The 13008-nt window shown below is 41.8% G+C and overlaps 1 pseudogene; it reads right to left on the reverse strand.

Annotated features, from left to right (window-relative positions):
- Positions 1–935: 935 nt before the first annotated feature.
- LOC139030897 (histone-lysine N-methyltransferase SETMAR-like) lies at positions 936–11328 on the reverse strand (annotated as a pseudogene).
- Positions 11329–13008: the final 1680 nt, after the last annotated feature.

The following is a 13008-nucleotide window of genomic DNA, read 5'->3' on the forward strand; positions in this document are numbered from 1 at the left end:
TCCTAGATGGTTTTGTATAGTTCTGGATGTATGAATAGACCCTGAGGGCCATCTGACTGGTCTGGTATCTCTTTTCAACTAGTGCCAGCCATGTAGATGGTGCTTGAGAACTGTTTGTTGAATTGAAACCTTCTTTATTCTAGTCCCAAACCAAACTGAATTCCCTTTATTACAATCCCCAACCAAAAGCAAAGAATTATTTTCCATGCATAGTTTTAAAGTAGAACTATATTAAATTAATTAAGGGGTGAGTTCTTAGTATCAAAAACATGGTTTAAAGAGCTAAACCATTTTTTTTACTTAATTTTTTAGTAAATACTGCAGTTTGGGTGTTGTCAGGGCCATGCACCCTGCTCCCTTCCTCAGCCTCATCCCACTCGTTCTTCCAGGGGTTCTTTTTGGGCCCTGGGACAATCCACGCTGTGCCTTGTGTCTTGAATGCTCTTCCTTACACTCCACCCTGTGTCACCCCATCATCCCTTCATCCTCCAGCCCTCATCCCAATCATCACTTCCTCCAGAAGTCTTGGCCCCTTCTCTGCCCCACCTTGCTCAATCTCCTTTGGCTGAGGGCTCTTCAGTTCCTTTTCTTTTCCGTGCCCTGATTTCTGTTATAAATGGTCATTTCATTCCTAAGCAGCTCTCACCTTCTCTGTTCTGTAAACTTCCTGAGGCTAGAGAGCCTGTTTTTGTTAATCTTTGTGCTTTTAGCACAAAGGCTGGGGTGTGACATGTACATCCCATGTACATGTGGCAGTACCTAGTAAGGTTCAGGGTTGGGGCTCTCTCATAATTTCCATCATCTGCCACAAAAGAGTTCTGCTCTTGGTTAGCAATTCTTGCCATTTTCTCAATCTTATTAGGCTGGTACAAAATAAACTGTGGTTTCATACCATGAATTTTTAATGACTGTAACTAGACTCAAGCACATCTTTATTAATCAAAATAGTAACCATTACAATCAACACAATTTTGCCAATGAGAAATAAGTTTATTCCTATAGCAAAAAAAAAAAAAAAAAAAAAAAATCCATGCTTTGGGATTCAAAGAACTCTTGGAAAGCATTTTCTCCCTCCTGCTGGTTGTAGAAGTGTTTTGCCTGCAAAAAGTTGAGACGCTTGAACTGGTAGTCGGTTGGTGAGAGGAAGGGTGCATACAGTGGATGAGCAAACGCCACCATCATAGCCCAATTAGTTCAACTTTTGAAGCACTGGTTGTACAATGTGTGATCAGGCATTGTCATGGAGAAGAATCGGGCCCTTTCTGTTGACCAGTGCCAGCTGCAGGCATTGCAGTTTTCAGTGCATCTCACTGATTTGCTGAGCATACTTCTCAGATGTAATGGTGTCACTGGGATTCAGAAAGTTGTGGTGGATCAGATGGGTAGCAGACCACCAAACAGGGACCATGACCTTGTTTTGGTGCAAGTTTGACTTTGAGAAGCACTTTGGAGATTCTTCTCGGTCCAGCCACTGAGCTGGTTGTCGCCAATCATTGTTTGAAATACATTTTTTGTAGCACATCACAATCCGAGTGAGAAATGGTTCAGTATTGCTGCGTAGAATAAGAGAAGACGACACTTCGAAACAACGATTTATTTAATTTTTGGTCAGCTCTTGAGGCACCAGTTACTGAACTCTTTCACCTTACCGATTTGCTTCAAAAGTCAAATGACCGTAGACTCGTCGATGCCGAGTTCTTCGACAATGTCTAGTGTAGTTGTAAGAGGATCAGCTCTGGTGATTGCTCTCCGTCGGTCGTTGTCCACTTCCGATGGCCAGCCACTACGCTCCTCATCTTCAAGGCTCTTGTCTCCTCTGCAAAACTTTTTGAACCACCACTGCACTGTACTTTCATTAGCAGTTCCTGGACCAAATGCATTGTTGATATTGTGAGTTGTCTCTGCTGCTTTATGATGCATTTTGAACCCGAACAAAAAAATCACTCGAATTTGCTTTATGTCTAACATCAGTTCTATAGTCTAAAATAAATATAAAATTAACAGTAAGTAATAAGTCATTAGCAAAAAACATAAAGCGAGAAATGCTCATTAACATGATGTATAACATAACCACATTTAAGAACGCATCCCAATATCAAATGGCAAAGTTCAACAATGCAAAACTGCAATTACTTTTGCACCGACCTAACATGTAAACCATGAATATAACTTCACAAATGCTGAGGTCATCATCTGTTCACTTCTGTGTCTCAGGGTCTGGAAGAGTTCTGCTGGGTGGCAGGTGCTTTGAACTATTTGTTGAATTAATCAAGACTTCTTGAGAAAACTATTTTCCTTGGTCTGTAACATTCAGTTATGCATGTTCTGCAAACCCATTTTGGAGACAAGTCCTCCTCCTCCCTTCCCCAACTCCTCACCTTCCAACTACATTGCACTTTCAGGCTCCTCCCTTTGCAGCTTTGGTGTTATCCACTGGTAGTTTCCAATATTTTATGAGAGCTCAGAGCTGGAAAACATCAAGGAAGTTTCCCAACAGTAAACAAAAGCCTGGACCAGCTAGAGAGGAGGGTAGGCTGGGGCTGGAATAGATTTCTCAAGGTATCTCTGCTTCCAAGAGCATGCCAGGAAGGCTCATGAATACATAGGCAGTCTGCTTTGAGCAAGCACCAAGCAAGAATATCAGCTGGAAAATGTTTATCTTTTAAAAACTCAACAGCTTTTCGAAAGGACATTTTTTAAAAACCATTTTTGTGTTGCAAGTCGTAGTTTATGTGCATATGTAAATAAGAGTGCTGCCACATGCATGAGTCCTCCCCCCTGAGTCTGTTATTTTACAGGAGTGGCACTCCCCAGCCTCAAATTTCCTTGTAGTTCAGCTTGTCAGTGACCTCGTCAAACAAAGAAGACAGCTTGTTGTCACCAGTAACCAACATCTGGTTTAGATGTGGGCGGCGTGCCTTGTTGCTTCAGCAGAGGGAATGTTGTCTTTAAACTGTGAGGCATGGTGAAGGGAGTATCTGTCAGCTATTACCACACTTTGGAAAATGAGAAAACACATGGTCTCAAATGGAGCAGTGGCATAGGGGAGTGTAATTGTTATACACTTCTTGAAAGGGTCTCATTCCAAAAAAAACTATTTGGTTTAGAGAAACATACAGGAGAACTGAAACACATTGGAAGGCTAGAAATGGGTCAACGTGATGGAAGAACACCCTTTGCAGCATTGTTGTGAGGCACCTAATGGCTTCCACTGATCACCAAATCAGACAACATGTCTTTAGACTAACGCTATTCAGCTGGTTACTATGGCAATGATGGAATACTAGTTGTCATGACGATGAAATGGAAATCGAGGGGACCAATCTCTTTAGAGGAGGTGGATTCATTAAGCCCGGTCTTTTCTTCTTCCCTTAAAACTTGACCATATTGTACAGTACTTGTAAGAGGGGTCCATTTTCAAACCCTGCACATACATTTCAAGATTTATATTTTCTTATTCTTGGATCACTTGGCTTAAGTCTTTTTCAACTCTATATGGAGAATAGACATGCTACCCCCACCCCCACAGTATTTTATAGCTCACGTTAAAGAATGACACCACAGAAGCTAGGTTTCTTTTTATCACCCTCAAAGCGTGTCTGCCAAACTCCACTGAATTCCTCCAAAGTTAATCTGGTGTGAAATAGAACAGGGTCAAAATCAATATAGTGGACTGTAAAATTTTAAAAGATATTTTCTCCCAGATTTATTGGGGTACAATTGATGTAAAAATGTACATGTTTAAGGTGTACAATGCCATGTTTTACGTAAGTATCCATTGTGAAATGACTACCACAATCAAACTAATTAACCTGTCTGTCATCTCACATAGTTTGCTTTTTGTGTATGTGGTGAGGACACATAAGATCGTCTCTCTTAGCAGTTTTAAGTACATAATACGTCGTGTGCTCTGTTGTGTCTGACCCTTTTGTGACCCGCCAGGTTCCTCTGTCCATGGGATTCTCCAGGCAAGAATACTGGAATGAGTTGCCATCTCCTTCTCCAGGGAATCTTCCTGACCCAGGGGTCGAACCCGCATCTCCTCTGTCTCCTGCATTGCAGGCAGATTCTTTACCCCGGCACTAGCTATGACTAACTATAGTCACCATGCTGCACATTAGATCCCCAGAAACTTACATTCGTCTTATCTTTTTAATTTTATTTATTTGCCTGTTTAAGTTTGGTTGCACTCGGTCTTTGTTGCTGCGTGCGGGCTTTCTCTAGTTGAGTGAGCAGGGGCTACCCTCGCTAGTTGTGGTGCACGGGCTTTTCATTGTGGTGTTTTCTCTTGTTGTGGAACACAGGTGCCAGACACACAGGTTTCAGTTGTGGCACATGGGCTTAGTTGCCCCATGGCATGTGGGATCTTCCCATATCAGGGATCAAATCTGTGTCCCCTGCGTGAGTGGATTCTTAACCACTGGACCACTCAGGAAGTCCTCATAGCCATCTTATAACGGAAAATTTATGCCCTCGGACCAGCATCTCACATTGCCCTGACCCCAGCCCACGGCAATGACCGCTCTACTCTTGTTTGTTGTGCAGTCCCTCCGTCGTGACCGATTCTTTGTGACTCCACGGACTGCAGCACATCAGGCTTCCCTGTCCTTCACCATCTCCCAGAGTTTGTTCAAACTCTTGTCTGTTGAGTTGATGATGCCATCCAACCATCTCATCTCCTGTAGTCCCCTTCTCCTCCTGCCTTCAGTCTTGACCAGCATAAGGGTCTTTTCCAATGAGTTGGCTCTTCACATCAGGTAACCAGAGTATTGGAGCTTCAGCATCAGTCCTTCCAATGAATACTAAGGGATGATTTCCTTTAGGTTTGACTGGTTTGATCTCCTTGTTTTCCAAGGGACTCTCAAGAGTCTTCTCCAACACCAGAGTTCAAAAGCATCAGCTCCTCAGCACTCGGCTTTCTTTATGGTCCAACTCTCACATCAATACATGACTACTGGAAAAACTATAGCTTTGACGAGATGGACTATTGTTGGACTGTCTCTGCTTTTTAATGTGCTATCTAGGTTTGTCATTGCTTTTCTTCCAAGGAGCAGACATCTTTTAATTTCATGGCTGCAGTCACCATCTGCAGTGATTTTGGAGCCCAAGAAAATAAAGTCTCCCACTGTTTCCATCGTTTCCCCATATATTTGCCATGAAGTGGTGGGACTGGATGCCATGATATTCATCTGTTGAATGCTGAGTTTTAAGCCAGCTTTTTTATTCTCCTTTACCTTCATCGAGAGCTTTAGTTCCTCTTTGCTTTCTGCCGTTAGAGTGGTGTCATCTGCATATCTGAAGTTATTGATATTTCTTCTGGCAATCTTGATTCCAGCTTGTGCTTCATTCAGCCCAGCATTTCACATGATGTAGTACATGTATTTAACTTCTATGCAGACATAGAAGTTAAATAAGCAGGATGACAATATACATCCTTGATATACTCTTTTCCCAATTCTTAACCAGTCCATTTTTCCATGTCCAGTTCTAACTGTTGCTTCTTGAGCTGCATACAGGTTTCTCAGGAGATGGGTAATGTGGTCTGGTATTCCCATCTCTTTAAAAATCTACAGTTTGTTGTGTCCACATAGTCAAAGGCTTTAGTGTAGTCAAAGAAGCAGAAGTGTATGTTTTTCTGGAATTCTCTTGCTTTTTCTGTGATTCAATGGATGTTGACAATTTGATCTCTGGTTCCTCTGCCTTTTCTAAACCCAGCTTGCATATATCTGGAAATTCTAGATTCACGTACTGTTGAAGTCCAACTTGAAGGATTTTGAGCTTTACTTTGCTAGCATGTGAAATGAGTGCAGTTGTGCAGTAGTTTGAATATTTTTGGCATTGTCCTTCTTTGGGATTAGAATGAAAATTGACCATTTCTAGTTCTGTGGCCACTGCTGAATTTTCCAAATTTGCTGATTTATTGAGTGCAGCACTTTAACAGTATCCTCGTTTAGGATTTGAAATAGATCAGCTTGAATTCCATCACCTCCACTAGCTTTATTTGTAGTGATGCTTCCTAAGGCCCACTTGACTTTGTATTCAGAGGTGTCTGGCTCTAGGTGAGTGATCACACCATCATGGTTATTTGGGTCATTAAGACCTTTTTTGCACAGTTCTTCTGTGTATACTTGCTACCTCTTAATCTCTTCTGCTTCAGTTAGGTCCATACAGTCTCTGTACTTTATTGTGGCCATCTTTTCATGAAATGTTCCCTTGGTATCTCTAATTTTCTTGAAGAGATGTCTAGTCTTTCCCATTCTATTGTTTTCCTCTATTTCTTTGCATTGATCACTGAGGAGGCATTTCTTATCTCTCCTTGCTGTTCTTTGGGACTCTGCATTCAGATGGGTTTATCTTTTCTTTTCTCCTTTACCTTTCACTTCTATTCTTTTCTCAGCTATTTGTAAGGTCTCCTCACACAACTGTTTAGTGGTTTTGAATTTCTTTTTCTTGGGGATGGTTTTGATCACTGCCTCCTGTACAATGTTACAAACTTCCATCAATAGTTCTTCAGGCACTCTATCAGATCTAATCCCTTGACTCTATTTGTCACTTTTGCTATTTTGTATAACCATAAAGGATTTGATTTGGGTCATACATGAATGGAGTAATGGCTTTCCCTACTTTCTTCAATTTAAGTCTGAATTTGGCAATAAGGAGCTCATGCTTGGAGCCACAGTCAGCTCCTGGTCTGACTCTATAGAGCTCCTCCATCTTCGGCTGCAAAGAATATGATCAACCTAAGTGTGGTGTTGACCATCTGGTGACGCCCACGTGTAGAGTCTTCTCTCGTGCTGGTGGAAGAGGGTGTTTGTTACGCTCAGCGCGTTCTCTTCGGCAAAACTCTGTTAGCCTTCACGCTGCTTCATTTTGTACTCCAAGGCCAAACTTGCCTGCTACTCCAGGTATCTCTAGACTTCCTACTTTTGCATTCCAGTCCCCTATGATGAAAAGAATATATTTTTGGGGTGTTAGTTCTAGAAAGTCTTGTAGGTCTTCAGAGAACCATTCAACTTCAACATTAGTGCTTGGATTACTGTGGTATTGAATGCTTTGCTTTGGAAACGAACTGAGATAATTCTGTCACTTTTGAGATTGCACCCAAGTACTGCGTTTTGGACTCTTGTTGACTGTGAGAGCTATTCCATTTCTTCTAAGGAATTCTTGCCAAGAGTAATGGATATAATGGTCATCTGAATTAAATTCCATTCCCATTCATTTTAATTCACTGATTCCTAAAATGTCAATGTTCACTCTTGCCATCTCCTATTTACCTTGATTCATGGACCTGACATTCCAAGTTCTTATGCAATATTGTTCTTTACAGTATCAGACTTTAGTTTCACCACCTCTCTACTTCTGTGAGTTCAGCTCTTTTGACTCCACATATAGGGAACCTTTGCATATAATCCAATCATGTATTTGTCACTGATGTGTTTATTAGAATCATACATGGAAGTGAATCCTTTTGAGAAGCCGCAGAAACCTGGCTCTTTTCCCCTCCTTATGTTGATGGTGGTTTCATTCCTTTTGGCTTAGAGTCTGCCATACGGGATCAGTGGGAAATGTGTGCTGTCCACATGTTGCCAGAGATGTGATTGACCTCTTTCTTGAATGCTACTAAATGACTCATTTAGACATTTATTTAGGGGTTCTGGAAAAAGTGATAATATGAACATTTGGTTCAATTTTACTCTCATTAGAGAATTTAGGGAAAATACGTTGGAACAAATCTGAATTCATGGGCTTGTCCATTTTTCTGAAATTATATTTGGTATATGAACATGAACTCTGGAAAAAGTTTTTGGTATATTTTTGTATTAAGAATTTGCTTCTATACAATTTTTTTCATGTTATTTATGACAGTAATTCTCAAACAACCACAGGAAAATCCCCTTGAGAGTGTGTGAAACGCAGGTCCTTTTTAAAAAAATTTCCAGATGAAAACAATTTAAATATAATTAACAATAACATTTTTTAGTTTCAGGTGTACAACATAATGATTTGATTCATGTATAGTGAAATGACCACTACAATAAGCATTCCAGACCTATTGGATCAGATTTTGGGGCCCGAGGCCAGGAATTCTCATTTACACAAACATCCCAGATAATTCTGAGGAAGTATGTGGTCCACACGATCATCAGCTAACTGAAGTGGGAGGGAAAACGTGCCTCAGGTGGAGGGTGGAGGATGCTGGATGTGGGGGGATCCTCCTCCCTCTGTTGCTGCCTTCCTCAGCACATGCAGGAAGCTGAGAGGGTTGGTCAGTCTGGCCTGAGGACAGCACCTGAGCTTTCACCAACACCCACAAGGGTTCCTTCCTCTAAATAATGAACCCAAGCAGTATCTTTATGTTCTTTCTTCCCTTTAGCAGATGTTGCTGGTGACACTTTTCTGATAGATTTGTTTCTTACAGGTTCACTGGGAGCCCTAAACATACCAAGTCAGCCTAGCCGAGATGAGTGGTTCTCTTCTCATTAGTACCCTTCACTTCCTGCTGGGACCTTCTAGCATGGCGTCCTACAGCCAGCATTGGCTTCACCTCTTTGAGCTGAAGCCAGTCTGCTATACCTTCTTTGAAGGCAAAGAAAGCTATTTTGATAAATCCCGAGAAGATCAGTTGGGATACAAGTTCATCTCCTATAAACAGAGGCCAAAATAACGGTACCTCAGTCAGGTAGAAATGGCGCCCCCACCGCGTTGCTCTATACTCAACAAATGGCTTCCATGTTGTCATCTAAGATCTATAGTCCTTCCTCTCCTGCTTCCCTCCCTCCTTCCTTCCCTCCTTCCTTCTTTCCTAGTGCAGTGTGGGGAGGTTGTAGGTATGAGCTCAGCATCAGTGGAAGCAGCAGTGGGATCTTGACCTAGTCATTTTTATGGCATTACTCTGACGGAGTTCCTAGATAGGTAACCGTCAAACTGATTATCTGGACTTCCTAGAGGTTCTCCAAGCTAACTATTCACCTTTAAGTAAATTCCCCTTTTGCTTAAGTCATCCAGAGGGTTTCTTTTGCTTGTACTGATGAACTCTTGACAGATATCCTTTGTATTCGGCACAGACTCACTGATCACTGAAAAGAAGTACTTGGGGTGGGGTTAGTGGTGGTGTCCCAGGCCTAGGAAATTGATGCCCAACCTTCCAGAAAGATCCAGACCATATCCTAAGGAACCCCAGAGGATTCAGTCCCAAGATTAATTCCATCACTCTGGTAATAGCATCACTTGACTGAGGAGCCAGAGTTTTTTCTTAAGGTGAACAACTCCCTCCAACAGCAAGTGAAGCCCATTTATCTTTGTTCTTTATACTTGGAACATGCTCACCATGGAGTTTCTGGCCATGAATGTCTAAAGTCTTATCAATAGCCTTCTTTTCTTTTTTCTGTAAGTGTAAGAATATCTTCAGGAAAGAAAAGAATTTCTCATGTTTCACACTTTCCTCTTGCAAAGAAAAATATAACACCAACATCAGCTTTAACTGGAGTACAATTATGATCCATGCAGAAATAGAAGTCATTCTGAAAAATTATAGACATGCAGAGACTTTCAGAAATCATTGGTGCTGTTCCTGTATTGCTGGATTTTAAAAGTAGACTGTGCAAGTGATCTGAGTGGGGGCAGGGGGCGTGGCACACAGAGGAACCCTATTATTGAAGTAGGGATTGGAGATTGCCAACGGGGGTCTATCTGTTGATTCTACAACCTCAAAGACATTCTAACTCTCCCCTCCATTCATTAAATAACCTCTAAGTTTTCTTTTATTGCAAAGCTAGTAAATATGTCAGTACTGAAAAACGAAGTACATGTAAGCAGAAAAGGAAAAGAAACAATAACCCGTCGTCTCACCACTGAAGAGAACTATTGTTAATGATTTGGTGTCTGTACTAATCTGAATTCTTACTAATCACAGAAACCCAACTCAAACTACTGAGAATGACAGAAACCCAACTCAAACTGTTGAGTTAAAAAAAAAAAAAAAGGAAATATATCTGTTTTCAAAGCTGATAAATCCAGGGTTATATATTTAGGCTCACCACACTCAAGGGCTCACAATATGTCATTAAAATTTGGTTCCTCTGTCACTTTTTCTTTCCCTCCTGGGGTCTGTTTTCCTTGGTTTTGGTGTCATTCTCAGATAGGGCTCCCTGAGGATGGTGGCCCTTATATCCTATTGGCTTAGCAACCTCAGGGGAAAAGAGGGCAACTCTTTACCAAAAGTGAAACACAAATCCCCAAACTGATCCTAATTTGGCCCAGTTTGGGCAATGTACCCACCCTCAAATCATTCAATGTGTGAGAGGGATAGAAAATGGTGATTGGGTAGGATTAGGTCTGGTACCACTTACACATTCAGCTCATGTTGGGTCAACTCTCCTGCCCTCTATAAATCTTCCATCCCCCTTAGAAGAGAAACCAAACTCCTCACCATAGTCTGCAAGGCCCCCCATGTCCGTTCTTGTCTCACTTTCTTGCCTCATGATCTCCACTCTTGCCTTCTTACTCTGTCCAGTCAAGTTGGGTTCTTGCTGTTCTGCTGACCTTTCAGGCACACTCCCTGTCAGGAAAGTCTGTTGTTCTCTCTGCTTTGGAAACTCTTAGAAATTGCTTAGATATCAGTGTGGTTTGTCTTCTGACCGCACTAGGGTAATTTCCTCAGACAGGCTTCTCCTGATCCCCTGCCTAAAACAGTGCCCCTTGCCACCCGCTTTATTCTCTGTCATGGTGGTTATTCTGGTCATTACGAGGTAATGAAAATCCTGTGATCCCTTTCAGTTACAAACAGTCTTGATTCAGTCATTTCTAGGGTTTAGTCCCTGATAAACAATAGCAACTCCAAATTTAGTTTGAACGAAACGTTCTCTTTCCCAGCTCCAGCTGGGGTCAGCTGCGGAGGGGGGCACTAGATCAAGTGGGGAAGTTGGGCAGGAGGAAAAGGGAGCAGGAAGGCTCTTACCGGATGGGCGCCATCTGCTCAAACTGGCTTTGTGCTTAAGGCACAGATTGAAGTCAAACCTTTCCTTAGAGACGTGCTTTGAGCTTTCAGAGGCCGCAACCTCCCATCATCTCTGTAGGATCTCTCCCAGAAATCCCCTCAACACGTCTCTCTTCTAGCTGTTCGCTTACTACTTCCTTAGCACTCAGGAATCCAGCTCCATTCGGCTACGTTCTATTCTTCTCTCCAGGCATTCTTTAAAGCAAGACGTAAGATACCACTAATGCAGTTTTCTTCTGCATACAGTTTGGCCCGCCTCATACATCCCTTGTCCCGACACACTCTGGAAGTGCAGGCAGCCTATGCTGCCGCCTCTCCGTCATCTCCTCCATCGGCACGTGTCCTTCAACTGCAGGAGATATACACCACACTTTTGGGGATTCCCATCGATGCCCTTCTCTTGAGGGTCGAGGTACTATGCAATCCCCCTGCTCTTCTCCTATGAGGGAAGCTCACAGCACATTCATGCTTCTCTCTAAAAATCTCCGTAAATCATTCTCCTAATATCCATAGTCTCTATGACTAAACGAGAGTGAGGCATTCACGGGCTTTTAGTGAAATCCTTTAAAAACTTGCATGTTGATTTGGTCTCATGCAATAGAGTCTGAGGCACTCAGTGGAAATTCCATTTTATATCCTGTTATATAGGAGTAGGGGCTTCCAGGTGGCTCAGGGGTAAAGAATCCACCTGCCAAGCAGGAGACACAGGTTCAACCCCTGGGTCAGGAAGATCCCCTGGAGGAGGAAATGGCAACCCACTCCAGTATTCTTGCCTGGAGAATCCCAAGGACAGAGGAGCCTGGAGGACTGTAGTCTGTGGGGGTTGGAAAAGAGTTGGACATGACTTAGTGACTAAACAACAGCATGGTAGTAAATGCCATGGAGAAAAGAAAGCAGGAATTCCAATATCCATTATGTGCAGACAAATACGGTTTAATTTCACTTATATGAGGTACCTAGAATGGTCAAATTCATAGTCAGAAAGTACATCAAGAGATGCCAGGGGTTGGAGATGGGGGGGAGGGGGAGTTAGTGTTTAATGAGGTCAGAGTTTCAGTTTAAGAAGGCGAAAAATCCAAGAGATGGATAGTGGTAAGAGTTGTACAACAATGTGAATTTACTTAGTATCACTGAAATGTATAGTGAAATATGGTTAAAAATTTAAAAAACAAAGCAGGATAATTTGTGACAACATGGATGGACCTTGAGGGCCTTCTGCTAAATGAAATAAGTCAGAAAATAAAGAAGATAAATACCATATAATTTCATTTATACACAGAATCTAAAAATAGAAACCCAAACCAGAAAACTGAGCAGATGTTTATAGAGAACAGATTGGTGGTCACCTGAGGTGGGGGTGGGGATTGTGGGCAAAATGGGGGAAGGGATCAACAGGTACAAATTCCCAGTTATGAAACGAGTAAGTCATGGAGACGTAATGTACAGCCTGGCAACTATAGCTAATAATTACTATATTGCATATTTGAAAGTAGCTAGGAGAGTAGATCTTGAAAATTCTCATCATAAGAAAAACCTTTTGTAGCTATGTAAGGGGTTGGATCTTAACTGTGCTTCTTGTGGTGATCATTTCGCGATATACAAATATCAAGTCATCATATTCCATACCTGAAAGCAATATAATGTTATGTCAATTATGTCCCAATTAAACATTTTTTAATTTATTTTTGGCTACACTGGGTCTTCATTACTGTGCTTGGGCCTTCTCTAGTGGCAAACCAGGGCTACTCTCCAGCTGTGATGCACCCGCTTCTCATTGCAGAGAACTGAGAAATGAAAAGAAAATAAAGAATAATAGAATACAGGGGATTGGGAACTAGTTTTGTCTTATCGCAAAGTAAAAACCATTTAAAATTAATTTGGAAGGGTCACATGAATCAGAATACAGTCACATGAATCAGACGTAAAAACGTTCAGAAAGTCTTCTTCACATCTTTGTCCACCATCCACCTAATTTCCCTGCTCATTCCACCTAGGTAACCTCTGTAAATATG

This window comes from Odocoileus virginianus, chromosome 24 (assembly GCF_023699985.2).
Source record: "Odocoileus virginianus isolate 20LAN1187 ecotype Illinois chromosome 24, Ovbor_1.2, whole genome shotgun sequence".
Taxonomy (NCBI): domain Eukaryota; kingdom Metazoa; phylum Chordata; class Mammalia; order Artiodactyla; family Cervidae; genus Odocoileus; species Odocoileus virginianus.